The sequence below is a fragment of the Tympanuchus pallidicinctus genome, unplaced genomic scaffold (assembly GCF_026119805.1).
Source record: "Tympanuchus pallidicinctus isolate F22 unplaced genomic scaffold, pur_lepc_1.0 scaffold1, whole genome shotgun sequence".
Classification (NCBI taxonomy): Eukaryota; Metazoa; Chordata; class Aves; order Galliformes; family Phasianidae; genus Tympanuchus; species Tympanuchus pallidicinctus.
The window spans coordinates 70,829,243-70,844,477 of record NW_026294618.1 but is presented as its reverse complement, the minus strand read 5'-3'; the positions used below and the strand labels follow the sequence as shown (position 1 = coordinate 70,844,477).

At 35.6% G+C, this 15,235-nt stretch overlaps 1 protein-coding gene across 4 annotated transcripts in view; it reads left to right on the top strand.

Annotated features, from left to right (window-relative positions):
* The window catches only part of SIPA1L2 (signal induced proliferation associated 1 like 2), a 141,099-nt gene that overhangs the window by 31,036 nt on the left and 94,828 nt on the right, over positions 1–15,235 (top strand). For all 4 annotated transcript variants that reach the window (XM_052702425.1, XM_052702196.1, XM_052702344.1 and 1 more), the window contains exon 2: positions 1,483–1,555. The gene's annotated coding sequence lies outside the window, so the exon portion shown is untranslated. The remainder of the gene's footprint in view (positions 1–1,482; positions 1,556–15,235) is intronic.

The window sequence follows — 15,235 nt, the reverse complement described above, 5'->3', positions numbered from 1 at the left end:
AAACTTGCTGAGGGTGCACTCAATTTCATTGTCTATGTTGCTGATGAAAATGTTGATGAGCTCTTGTCTCGAGACCAACCCTTGAGGGATCCAACTTGTGATCAGCCTCCACCCAGACACAGAACCATTGATCACAACTCTTTGGCTGCATCCAGCCAACCAATTCTTAATCCATTGAAGAGTTCATCCTTCAAATCCGTAACTCCTCAATTTAGAGAGAAGGAGGGATGTGAGGGACCATATCAAAAGTATTGCAGAAGCCCAGGTAGATGACATCTGTCCCCCTTCCCCTGTCTGGTGAAGTTGTCACTCTATCATATGAGGCCACCAGATTGGTCAGGCATGATCTGCCCTTGGTGAAGCTGTGCTGCCTGTCTCAGATCACCTCTTGGTCTCATATGTGTCTTAACATAGTTTCTAGGAGGATCTGCTCCATCATCTTCTCAGGCACAGAGGTGAGGCTCACTGGCCTGTAGTTCCCTGGGTCATCCTTTCTCCTGTTCTTCAAAATGGGAGTTTTCCTTTTTCCTGTCACTGGGGACTTGACCAGACAGCCATGATTTTTTCAAATATGGTGGAGAGAAGCTCGGTAACCACATCAGCCATCTCTCTCAGAACCCTAGGAAGGATATCATACAGCCCCATAGACTTGTATAAATTCAATTGCATGCGGAACTCTCAGACTTGTTCCACTATTACCGTGGAATGGAATCCACTCCCCACACCTTCACCTAGAGGTTCAGGATTCTCTATAATAATAATAGTTTTAAGTAAATTTTACTTCTTTCTGAATTAGCAATATTTCTGTATGTTTGAGCTAGAGTTGTTAGTTGTTAGTTTAGACATTTTTGTTAATGTTTTAAAGGCTTTCTTTTTTGCCTGTAAAATGTGAAGTTTAGAGTGTTTGATGCTCTGTTAGCTGGAATTCATTCCATAAGTTGTAGCAGAATGTTTTTTAAACTTTGTGGAAAGAACTGACTACAATCTTCCTTCAAAATATTTTATGAAACATAATGAATTTTTCTGACTTGTAATTGAAAATATTACTGAGCTACTTGCTGCAAAAAATACAGTTCTACTGTGCACCTTTTATCATGACCATTGAAGCAGAGCCATAAGGAAACAAGCTGATAGTTCTGCAGCTAGTTGTTTATTATGCCTTCTCCCCACATTCCTCCCCAGCATAGCTTTTTTTCCCAATTTATTGCCCGGAACTTGAACAAATAACATCTTTAAATTCTCTGTTGCACCACATAAACATGATATGTGTTGCACTATGCTGAATTTTTAAGCCATTAGGGTTTATTTGTATTGTATTTCCATATGCTATTAGATTCTCATACTAATGTTCTTCTGAAGTTATTGTGGTAGGCTTTTTTTTTTTTTACTTATGCCTAAATATTGTAACTGGATGCCTTCGTCTAAGAAACAAATGAACAAATAAAACAACAACCAACCTGACCTGTCTCACTTCACTTGCAGGTATCTCCATATTATTTAAGTTAGAGAAGAAGTGACTCGAGTAGACATCCTTTGAGAAGCTTTCTAACCAAAGGTAAGCAAGATTTTTAACTCATGACAAATATATTTTTGGTGTATCTGTTTTATGGCCCACCTTTTAAATAAACTAGCATCTGTGTTTTTGTCTGTCTTGATGTTCGACATGTCAAAACCTGTATTTCTTACAGATTTGTTAAAATGCTTCTAGATGGTCTGAAGGGAATTGCTCATAAAGCTCAGCATAGAAGTGAAGTTCAGTCTTTTTTCAAAAATCTGTAACTTGGCAGGTTGCTTCTCATTAATACTGGAGCACATGGTACCGGCACTGAGGCTAAAGTTATCGTACAGATGTTATACAGACGGACTCTTGCGTTCCTTAATGCATAGGATAAGTGCAGATACATATATAAATATATATTTAATTTTAAATTTTGGTCATTTGAAAACTCTTAGCCTGGCCTTCCTCTGGAAAGCTGATATGACCAGCCATGTGGCACTCTTCTAGTATGTTATGCTAGTGTCTTTTTAAGGGCGAATTAAACTGTTTGTAGAAAGTTCTGAGCCTACAGTTGCCAAAAATTACCTTGATGTGTTCTGTGACAGGAATTATGAGGTGCAGTCATCTTTCTAAGCTCCTAATTCTGCAAGCTCCTTGATCTAGTCGAACTGGATTGCTTATAGCTTTAGCAAGTAGGTAAGCTTTAGAAACACTTCATGTTTGCTCAGTACAGTCAGACTGTCATCTAACAAAGGTACGCTCCTTACATCATAGTGAAGAGATGAATAACTTGTTTAGAGTTTGAGTGCTTTACCTGACAACGTGTGTGAATGCACGCTTCTGAATAAAAACTGCTTTTGTTTTTTTTATGAAATAGGGTTCTATCAACAATATACAGTCATTTGAGGAATATTTTAATACAAATTTTATCAATTTGATCAAATTCATACTACGTACTGTTATCCTATGGATTCCCCAAGATGCTGTAACATAAAGAGGAATCTGCCATATCAATATTTTTTTTCAGTGATTGGCTCTAGCAATCTGGTCGCTGTCAGGCATTTGTAAATATGTGCTACAACTGTTTTTGTTTTGAAGAATGGAATATTGTAGTATTGGCAATGGCAAATAGTGGAAGATATATTAGGTATAATTGTGTGGGAGTTGAATAAGTTCAGATGAAGAAAATTAACTTGAAGTAAATGCAGTGATAAATGTGAAATATATGGAAAATAGCAATATAAGTTTCTCATATTACAGATAAAGAGAAGTAATGGAGGGTAAAGTAGTTGTAGGTGATGTCTCTTGTGGAGAGGAAATAAAATAGTACAAAGCCACAATGTGTCTTACGATTTATTCAATTACTGGCCAGTCTAACATACAGCATATATCAAATGTGTATGAGAAATACAAAGTTGAAGGTAATAATCATTTACAGAATTAAGGTGTACTGTGATATAATTAAAGATTTTTACAATTCAACATCTTCTGTAGGAGAAAATAAAGTTGTGAAGAGCTTGATTTAAGGGAAGATCTCACAATTTTTGCACATTTGCATTAGCACTGAAGTTAACCTGTTAGTGGGTACTGGAGGGAAAAGTCATGTACTCCTGTTTCTTCTTTCAGTGTAATGGACAGATTTGGTGGAACAGGGGGAAGAGATGAGTCCTTTCTACCTCCCTTCTTTCTAACTGAATAATATTAGGAGGATAAGATGAATGTGCAATCAAACTGTATCAAAAGCAGAAAAAGAATCTTTGGTAATGACTCTGCTTCTAAGACAGCTTCTGTGATTTCTTTAGTATTAGTCACTTTATTGTATCTCTGCAATGCAAAGCACAAAATAAATGTATATATTTAGACTTGGGAAAGTAAGTAGATACTCTGAGATATTAGTCTATTCTATTCTAGCTTTTTTTTTTTTCTAATTAATGGTAAAATTCAAATGGTGGGTTTTGTACTATTAGGTTAATTTTATGTAAACAAATCATGTTCTATATAATTATAAGCAAATTATATTAAATGACTCCTGACACTGCGTTCCTTCAAATCTCTTTTATTTCCTGTATATTCAAGTGTTGTACTTCTGCAGTAAATTAGTGTTTCACTACTATTCTCTTCCATACTTCCTAAGTAAAAGATAATTACTGAAGCCAATCAGAAACTTCTGTTCTTACTTTGAATGTTTCTTTTCAAAATATTCCTATATTGGGGTGGGAAAATAAGATAAACAGAAGCAACTTCTTTCTTCTTTCTTTTTCTAGATAGGTCCCATTTGATTTCAACCCTTCTAGGATTTAGGATTCTGTGATACTCTAAATAAGAAATAATTGTAAGAAGCACTAACTGATCACTTAAGACATACAATATGATTTTGGTGAGGTTCAATAAAGTTACGAATTAGGCTGGATTAATGTGCAAGTTAATAATAAGATCTCCTGTTTTAATTTGGTTTGTGCTGTCTGTTTTGTAGAAGGCATAGGGAAAAAGGAAAGAGCAGGTTGGATTTAACGAAAGAAGATCTAAGATCAATTGCTAAAGAGTGATAACTTTTAGACGGGAAGGGGGAAAGGAGGCTATTTTTAACAATTGAGAGCAATTAATATGGATTTGTCTTACAGCCCTCCATAAATTTATTTTCTGTGAGCAAAGGGCTGACGTAACACTAGTGCAAACTAAATTGATCTAAGAAGAAACCTACTACACCCTAGTAGCCAAATACAAAGAATTGAAAGAAAGTTCTTGGGAAAAGATGAGAAGGAGAAAAAAACCAAAAATATGAGAATGTAAGCTATCTTGATCTCTTACTTTATACAATTCCTTATACTGAAATAAATTAGAATGTATATTTTTCTTTCATACAAAGTGAAGGATTATGATAAATTAATTGAAGTCCTTTGTTTCTGGCTCTTGCAAAAAGTCTAAAGAAATATTTGAAGTAATGAAAAATTAATGCAAATATGCTTGTTTATCAACTAAAAAATTGGTCAGAAACATATGCTATGAGCCTATTTTCAGTTGTTACCAGCACTGTGCAGTGTGAAAAGATAGGTTAAAAATAATTACGTGTTTTTGAAGGAAAGACTTCTCTGAGAAGATTGGTGAAATGAAGTATGTAACAGAATGAGTAATGTGAGAAATGAGAATTTGAAAAAGGTTCAGGGAGAGCCAAACACCATCTATGATTATGAAGATGGTGAGGGATGTAAAGAACAACAAAAACAAAAAGACTACTGTAAGTAGTGAAAGAAAAGCTAGGCTGATTAATTGAATTGGGTGATTACAAAGGTCTGGGAATAACAAAGGCCACAGAAGAAACTAAGATTATCAGTACCTTCTTCACCTCTGTTTTCACTTATAAGCGCGGACTTCAGGTATCCCAGACCCTTAAGAAGGGAGGCTAAGCCTGGCGTAAGAAAGACTTACTGTTGAAAGAGGAGGATTATGGTAATGAATGCTTAATCTGGATGTCAAGAAATCCATGGCATTGATGGGATGTATCCACGAGTTCTCAGTTGATGGCTGATAGCAGTGTAAGGGCACACCAATTTTCTTCAAAATGTCATGGCAATTTAGAAAAGTTCCTGAGGATTGGAAGGAAGCATGGATCACACCCTCTAGGAAGGATCTGGAGAAGTGCAGGCTGGTTAGCCTTGTCTTGATCACTGCGATAGTGAAAGAATGTGTAATCCTGTAATTTCAGATAAAGGGCAAGAAGATGAATGGGAATAATGGCCATGGATTTAAAAAGAGAAAGTCATGCTTAGCTCACCTGATAGCTATCTCATCACAGAAGGATAGCTTGGTGGATGAGAAGAGGAGCAGTAGATGTTGTCTATCTTGCTATCAGCAAGACTTTCCAATTTGTTTCTTGTCGTATTGTCATAAGCAATCTGTACGGGCTGAACAACAGACAGCAAGAGAGACCGAAAGACTGTAAACTGGTTGAACTGCCATCTCAGAAGGTTGTGATTAGCACTACAAAGTCCTACGAAAGGCCAGTTGCTGGTGATGTACACTATAGATTAATGCTGGCTTCAGTATCGTTTAACATTCTAATTAGTGATCCAGTTGATTGGTTTGATTGCGTACTTAGCATGTTTGTTGATGATACAAAACTGGGAAGAATGCACTATACCCCAGATGGTTGTGCTTATCACACATGGTGAATGTTCTTATCAGCGTATACAAATACCTGATGATGCAAATCAAGAAAGTGAAATGAAATCCTTGGTAGAGTCAAAGCAACAGGACCAGAGAGAGTGGGTGGAAACTGAAATACATGAAATTCCATCTGAGCACTGTGAAGGCTCTCAGGTACTGGAACAGGCTGTTAGGATAGTCCCCAAGTTCTCCGTCCTTGAAGGTATTTAAAACATGACTGCACCCTGACCTGTGGTCCTTAGTAACTTGCGGTAGCTGACTGTCCTTGAGTAGGGGTGTTGGCCTAGATAATCTGCAAGAAGTCCCTTCCAAATTTACCTACTCAGTGATACTATGTCATTCTCTGACAGTTTATAAGAAAAGGGGAAACACTATGTATTTTTCAGGCAGAAAAAAGTTAAAACATACTGATACATTCCATGATTGCCTGGGACACAAGGTTGCTTGCAATTCTTTCTTTCATAGTCAAGCTATGGATAAGCAGGGATGGTGCTTAAGCCACTTTTCCCCTGATTAGAAAGTTTAGGTGATAGAGTAGTAAAAGAAAAGATATGTTTCTTAGGCTCAGCTCAGTGTTTGGTGTTGTTGTTTTTTCTTCCCTCACAGGGGAAAAAAATAGAGCTTTTGGAAGTATTTTTCAGGATCTAAATGGAAAGAACAAAGATCAATTTTGATCTTGTGAAACTGACTGTGCTATAATATTTTTTACTCTGCCTGCAGAGTGTCTTAGTATTTGTTTGGAATAAGTTCTAGTCCTTATCTTTCATCTTAAAATACCAATGATGTGATACAGATTGGCCTCTCATCATGCTTGGTCTTCTCTTAGTTACCGTATCGCACCCACTCTCTATCTAAAAAATGCAGACAACTTAAAATTTCTTTGCAGGCTGACTTGGTCTACTTATTAACCTGGCATGCCCTGAACCCTGTTTGTGAAGACTGGAGTGAGGAGAAATGGGGTCAGGGAGGGTAGAGGAGGTGAGGAAGTATCAGGTTTCAAAAATAGAAATCTCACAAGTATTTTTTTCTTTCTTAGTCCTGTAGAAAGGCATTGGTTTGCTCTGAACAATACTTCATAGTTTTTACCTGCTAGACTTGCAATTTTGTCTTGCCTTCTGATGCCATTTAGCCTGGTAACTAGATTTGCTTGTCAGATTCCTCATTTTGAATGTAATGTGTAATCTGTCACGTATATCAGCCAAGGTGAGTGGGGGAGGGAGTGCTACAAAAGTTCCCTTGATACTCTACTTCATCTGCTGTCAGCTTGTACACAATTTGGTTTTGTTCATGCTGCAAATGGAGGAAGTGATATGAATGGCTAAAAATCACAGTTCAGGGAGAAGGGAGGAGGAAAGAAAGGACAATTTTCTTCATAAATTTCTTGAGATTTCTTTGTTATCATACATGAAAGCAAATGTTGGACAACATTGGGAGGGGCAGGGCTACATGCCAGCAAATGCTGAGGATCAAAGTCTGCTGTAGCAACAAAGTTTTCCTAAAAATATAAACTAAATTTTTTTAAACATTTTTTTTGAAGTGGTTATTTATAAGAGGGACAGGAAAGCGTTTCCATTTCATATACTTTTTGTTAAACATCTATACTAACGGCTTGCTTACAAGAAACGAGGAGTTGAACTGATTCTGTATGTGGCATGCTGCTTGTTGTTTTTCTACAACCTCCAAAAGACAAGTGATCTTCATTCTTGTTAATGATGATAACAGCTAATTATGCTCAGGAGGCTGACAGATTAGATACACTATTTCTACATTCCTTAATTCTTTAGTTGGCTTCAAAGTACCATTCACAGATATTTACTTGCCACTCAATGATGAGTGTTCTGCCTGTAACATGTTTAGAAATTAGATGCAAGGAATGTGATTTTGATTTTTTTGACTCTGATTCCTTTTTTTTTTTTTTCCCAAGAAGAGAATGTTTCTTGCTCATTGTAAAATTTAGAATGCACTTGTAAACATGCATATATGTATTTCCTGTTTTGCTCTTGTCAAGACTTCTAAAAATTTGAAGGTCAGATGCATCTTCAGCTTTAATTCAGAACCTATCTTCTAGGGAGCAATAACTTCATGTCATATTTCAGGCCTTTTGCTTTACATATGCTAATTATTATATTACATTTGGCAGTTGGTGGTTTTATATAGAGGAAGAGGAAGTGTGAGCATTAAATGACAGCTGTATGCTTTGCAGCTAACTCAGTTTTCAGGGCAGCCAGCATTTAATGGTATTTTTAGGTTTAGCAAAGTGAACTTGGTTCTTTTATTTTGCCTTTGATGTGCTTTGAAACACAATAAAGATAAATGAATTACTTTGTTTTTCTTGAAGGAAAAAGTGTAGCGTGTGTAACCTTGATAGATTCTAAGTTACTAAAGTGCAGTGGTTTGGCTAAGAAGAAAGGAAACTTGTACCACTATAGTGAGTTGTTGGGATTGTCATTCTGTATGGACGTAGTGAAGTGATCTAGTTAAAAACTTAACAGCTAAGCTTAAATTAAGCTTTCTTTTTTTCTTTGTTAGGACTATAAAAATATAAATGTGAAATATAAAAACTGGCATACTGAAGTTACATTGTAGCTGGCAAGTCTGCTTTATGAAATGTAAAGATAATTTTGTCTTTAAGCCCTATGTTTCTATTCCTGTTGCCTTTGTATTTGTTATTAAGCTCACCCAGGAACTTAAAATAGCTAAACCACACACTGAAGCAGAGTAGAGGATTCTGTGAAGAGCTGTAAACTTTGTTTCTAGAACTATATACTGAAATAATTATTTCATCATTGGAAACTTGGCTTTTTTGATTTAGTAGAATTGAATTAAAGCACATTTTGAAACAGGCACATTCATGACATACAGGAACATTGTCACAGTTGCCTGTGTAACAGCTGCAGGTCTACTGACTTTATAAGGCTCGGGGACGCTATCACTGCGGCTGTACTTCTGGGGTGAAAAATAAAAAGTGAATATTGTGTCTTGATGTTTCAGTGATGCAGAGCATGGCTGACAACTTTTCACGGATAAATAGTTACTTAACTTCTCTTTTTTTTAAAGCCAGCATCCAGTGCCTTTGAGTTCAACTAGTTTAGAACTTTATTTTAGGAAGATCTTGTAGAAACACAATAAAAATTCTGGAGAGACAGGAGATGCTTTGTTTATGGTCACACAAGGTTTAGATATTTTTGTAAAGTGTGATCAGAAATAGCATATTTTAGAATACTCGGGGAAAAAAGTGGAATTTCATCTGTGAAGGCTTCCTATCTTGCCACCCTTCTTTGTGAATATCTACTTGAAGTGAGTGCTTTAGTGTTAATCTGTTTGATTTATGTATTTTACATGTGGATTGGTTTGTTTTTTAAATCTACTTTAGTAATGTATGAATAAATATTAACTGAACCTTTTATTTTGCTGGAAAAATCATTCTCTCATTAACCTCAGTGCTGTCTGCAAACGAAATGGAGGATGAAGAACTGGCGTGTGTTTTCTTTTGGGAAATGCATTCTGTTGCATGTCCCTTATCTGCTACATGCTCACAGCTCTTCAACTCTTCCATCTTTGTTTCTGAGTTTTGCTCACTTGTGCATTACTTCCTTTTCCCTTTCCCAACCAGCTTTTTTTCTTTTACTTTTTTTTTTTTTTTTTCTTCGCTCCTTAGTAAAACTACAAGGTTGCTTGTGTGTAGTCCATGTGGTTGCAAAAGAGGAAAGAACTGACATCAGCTAACATATGCAACCTTCCTGGCCATACTGCTACATAAACTTATATATGCTATGTATTGTATGCGTGTGTTCATATGCTTCGTACCCTGAGGGACTGAGCAATCCAGTCTTGCTCAGTCTCCATGTAGAAGGAGGCCTAGAAACTGAGTGGCTTTGGATATTGCACAGATGTAGAGACTGAGAGAAAAGCTACTAAGGAAATTTTAATTTTAGTCAGCAATGATTTGGTACTGTTTAATTTGTCCAATCCTTTTAAAAAAATATTTTCTCTAGCAATTCTTCTTATTGTTAACACGTCTTCCCCTCTTCTCCCAATTCTATACCTTGACTTTTCATACGTATGTACTTGAGTTTCTATCTGATAGATTTTTGTTTTAAAAAATCAGTTTTATTTATGTTTTTGTTGCTTTTACATCTAAGTGTCTGATACACTACGGTGATTATCATGTAGTCATGTACCTTCATTATTTTAATTTGCATATTAGCATATTAATAGTCTGCCCTTTTTTAAAGTTACGTTTCGTCAAGTATTTATCACAGCAACTGTCCAACTATGTTGGGTATACTACTCCGTGAAGATGTTACTAGAATAATTTTATTGCATGTTTTCTTGCATACTATGGAGGAGAAGAGCTAAGCACAATGGCAACAGATATTTCTCTGTTTATGTTTAAGTTACAGAAAGTAGTAAAATTACAAATAAGGTTTTCCATTCTCGCAAAGTAGATTTTGATTCTTATTCATATTTAAAGAATCTTTCTGTTGATCATATATATATATTCTTAAATGTTATTTGTTCCTTCTCTAGAAGTATAGATTTCCAAAATAGTATGGCATACATGTTGACTATTCAGACTCAGTATCTACTTTTGTTGTTGTGTCTATAATTAAATGTGGAAGACAGCTTGAACTGGGAAATTATTTTTTTTTTTCCTATTACATTAATATTTAATTTTCAAAGTGATCATGTATTTGGTGAGGATGAACTGGAGATCTGTCAAACATTTTTGCTTTTCCTCTTCAGAGGATTGCTTGGTAGTTATAGTATTTCACTAGAATGTTGATTGCTGAGGTTCAGCCTTGTAGACATTTTGCAGTAAATGTTTAATTTCCTTCTCTGTTTCAAATAGAGAAGTGAGAACTTATTTGTTACTGGAATATTAATGATATTTCAACACAGTGGGAATACATAGTTACTGATGTAACTTAGAGTGAGAACTGAATATTGGATAAACCTTACTCTCTTTTTCCCCCCTTATTATATGTATAAAGCAAAATTGCTTTCTAAAGTGTGAAACAAAGTCCCCACAGAAACAACCAGAAAACCCCAAATTTAAATTTGGTTCCTTGTAGGTTAAATGAATGACTGTACAAGTCAACCTGTTTGCATAGTATTTCAGAGTAGGATAGGAAAATGTTCAGTGCATTGTACTTTGTAGCTGCTCTGGATAATCATTTCTGTATTTATACCTCAGTTCTACAGTTTTCCATAAAGCTGCTTTTTTTCCAGTTGACTCAGAATTTTTATGCTAATGTGTATTCTTTCATCAGTCTCTTTACAAATGTCACTGAGGATCTGTAGAGCTCAATGGAAACAATGCCAGCCTTGTTTAGCTTAAGTACAATATGCTACCATTGTAGTATTGTCCAACTTTTTATGTGCATATCAGAATGAGATGGAATTCAGTGCACCATGCAAACTAATATTGGGTCATTGTGTGTGTAGGAACAATTAACTATTTATCTCTAAATTGCATTCTCTTTTTTGTGCAAGTCCACTTTTTAAGATTAGTTCCAAATGCTGTAATGCACTTGTTGCTCTGGTGCCTGCTTAATAAAAAATAGGTTAATTTGAATTCATTTTAATATTAATTTAATAATCATCTTTATAATCCTAACAATTAAGACTCAACAATACTAATTTGAGCTATACACTGTCTGAGCACTGACTGTGGTCTCGTTCAACATCTTCATCAGTGACCAGGTCAAAGGGATAGAGTTCACCTTTAGGAGTCTGTTGATGATGCTGAGCTGGGAGGTGTAGCTGATGCACCAGAAAGCTGTGCTGGCATTCAGTGAGACCTGGACAGATTGTAGAGTTTGGCAGAGAGGGACGTGATGAGGTTCAACAAGGGAAGTGCAGAATCTTGCACCTGGGGAGGAATAGCCACGTGCGTCAGTACAGGTTAGGGGCTTACCTGCTGGAGAGCTCTGCAGAGAAGGATCTAGGGGTTCTGGTGAAAAACAGGATGGCCGTGAGCCAGCAGTGTTCCCCCATGGCCAAGAAGACCAATGGGATCCAGAAGTGCATTAAAAAGATCATGGCCAGCATGTTGATGGAGTAATCCTCCCCTTCTGCTCTGTTCTGGCAAAGTCACGTCTGGAGTCCAGTTCTGGGCTCCTCAGTTCAAAAAATGTAGGGATCTAGAGAGAGCCCAGTGGAGGGTCAAAAAGATGATAAAATGCCTGGAGCATTTCCATATGAGGAGAGAGAAGGCTGAGAGCTGATCTTATCAATGTTTATAAATATCTAATGTCAAATGAATGGGGCTTTTTTTTTTGTGGTACCCAGTGACAGAACAAGGGGCAGCTGGCGAAAAGTGGAAGAGAGGAAGTCCTACACAAACATACAGGATAACTTCTTTACTGTAAGAGTGCTAGAGCACTGAAGTGGGCTGCCCAGGAGGGCTGTGAAGTCTTCTCTGGAGATATTTAAATCCTGCCTGGACACTTTCCTGCTCAACCTATTATAGGGAACGTGCTTTAGCATGAGGGATGGACTAAGCAATCTCCTGAAGTCCCTTCCAACCTGTATGATTATATGATCCTTAATATTAAAAGAACTGCTGCATGAGAATGGCTTGCAGTTAGTTTGGGTTTTATGGCTTTTTTTGTATCTTTTAATTGCTCTTCTTACAAAATCAGTTCTCACTGTGCCTTAAGACATTAAATTACTGATGTGTTTTTAAAATTACTTATTGTAGTTTCTTAAGTAGCTGTAAAGGAATTAATTGGATTCTTTACTTTATTTCCAGGTGATTTGACAGGTATGTCTGGCAAAATGCATGGCCCTGTGACAGCCATAATTTTAACTGCTAGTAGGGATCTGAAAGGAAATTACATTCCTATACATTACACAACAGGAAAAGAACTATTCTCTTCTAAAATTCTACTTTAACTTTTCTGCATAAAACTGTCTCATCTCTTATGTGCAATTGGTTGTAGACTAGTTTATTCAAGTCCATTTGAAAAGGTTCACCTTCATCTGAAGTGGGATGGGGGAGAGGTCAGGGGTTTGTACTAGGGAAACGGGGAAAGGTCACTGTTTTACCTGAGAAATGTGATGATAGATCTTAGTTTTCTGTAAAGTGTAATAAATTGGTCTACTACTTTTTGCTATGGCTAATCTTATTGGTTCTATCAAACTGATCTTCAAGCCTGTAGAAATTTTTGTTACCTTATTGCATTGTTTGTGCTTATTTAATTGTTTTGTAATTTTTTTTAAAATACATATGAGCATTTATTTGTTTAAAAACGAGGAAAAATCAGCTGAGCATAGTCTGTAGAAAATCTGTTAAAATCACTCACTTCATAATCTACCCTAGGTCAAGATACTTTTATCAGTGCTATACATAATGGTGATGCTAATATCCAAAGCCTTTTATAAGCAATTTATAATTAGTTGACAAATGCAGAGGCAATTCACTTTAGGGATGGACATTTCTCTATGTTACAAAGAAAATAGAATGTGATAATGTTCTAAATTTGGGAAGAGTGGAGGGATCTATTGTTCATTTTACTGATAAAGATAGTAAATCTGAATTGAGAAGGAAAAGAAATTCAATCTCATCAGGATGTTTCAAAAATGTAGTTTGTGTAATAATCTTATATGAGCTTTCTAAGAGTCAGAAGCTTAGCAAAAGTGATTATTTCTTTTCAAAACTCTTGATTTTTGCAATAATTCTGTCATTTCTTTAATGTAGATGTGTTGTGGAAGAGAGAAATATGCATTGATACCAAGTAAAAATGCAGTTCCAGAAATGTGCATTCTCTATGAATGAAAGTCTGTTGGCTGAACAGAAACTTTGTGCTAAATTGAGGCCAATAATAAAATTCAAAAGCAGATTTTTTTTGCAGTGCTTTAAGTTCATAGCTACATTTATGCACGAATGGTTTGGATCAGTTAATTATACCCTCCTATTTTAACACTTTCATTTACATAATGAGCAGAACTTGATAAAACAAATGTAAAATTCAGTGTCTGAATTATTGGATGAGGAATTATGTAATCTGAATTTTAAAAGCAAAAAAAAAGAACCTATAAATGTGAACCATTCCAGATAAGCATGGAATTTAATTCATATTCCCTATGCCTGATAGTGAATCACATTTGTATTGTTCGTATCTTCCAGTAGTATTCAGTATTCAGTTAATATTAATCTATTTAGATAGATATGTAAAGGTAAGTTACTGAAACTGTTGAATATGGGTGTTTATTTTCCCCCTCATCATATGACTTGTTCATAAGGTCACTAAGCTACACAATTTGCTAATTACTGAAATATTTTGGTAAGTCATCTTAAAGTGTCTTCAAAAAGTATCCTAAAGTCATCTTTATCCAACAAATTTAGGGACATAACAGCAGAGTTATGAATGCCTGAAACTATCATCATTTAATCTCATAAGAGATTTTTTACAGGATCCAGAGAAAGAGATAAGTTTTGGGAGTTGAGAGGGTGGAGGGCAAAGTAGTAAGATTTCTGTATTGTTAAGAACATATTTTTAAGACTGTACCTTTTAAAGGCTAGTTTACTCCATTGTCCTCACACTAAGAATCAAGACAGGCTTATAAACGTTCCCTTTAAAGTCTCTCAAGCAAGAAGGAATATAAAATTGACTCTTCATTCCTTAATTTTGGTTACAGTGACTCTGTCAGAAAAATATGTCTACTGTAGGAGAAGTCTTCTGTTTAGAAGAGCTAGGAAGGTGAGGTCCTTGCTCATCTGGCTCAGAATTTCTGAAATATGTTTCCAAACTGTAGTTTTGAAAACACTTTTGTTCCTATTTAAAATGAAAATAGAGCAAATTTTTGCAGCAGGACAATTCATGGTAATTCTTTGTCACATACTTTTCCCTAACAAACTAAAGGCAAAACTTTAGAGCAATGCCAGAGACAGATAAAAGATAGCTAAATTGCTTTTGTTTTTTAAAGGAGCAAGAAGATAGGTAGGATGGGGTGGGATGTAAGACATTGTTTACTTAAAACTTTCATTTTACTAAAATTGGTTTCAGTTGTAATCTTAAGTTTCATCAATAACTTTATTTTTCAGTTTGAGAGCAATTTCATTCCAGATAAGATATCAAATGATCACTGTACAAATGGCATTGACTTTTTATTGTTCTTAAGTTGTACTGAATTTGAGTGGACTGCTGGGAAATGAAGGGCAATATTCTGCTAGCAACTCTCTCATTTCTGTTACTGTTCTTCTGTTTGCATTTTAGTGTATGTGAAAAGGTTTCCTTCATTGAAAGAGATCTGTGACTGTTAAAGTTGCCAAGTTGTTTGGTAGCTAAGAGTAATCTAAAATATTTTGTTAATATTATGCAATCTGCTTTCCACATTTACATTGTAGGATTAAAATCAAAATTGTTTTTACTTTCTAAGATTGTATGAATTAAGTGTATTCTAATCACCATAGATTTCAACATCCTTTCTTTCTGTATTTAACTTGTTTGATTAGATTGAAAGGACAGAAGAAATGAAAGTGTATGTTCTCAGTAAGAACTTATTTAAAAGTTCTTGATATATGGTGATGTGCAATATTACTTCAGAGTACATGAGAAGGCACTT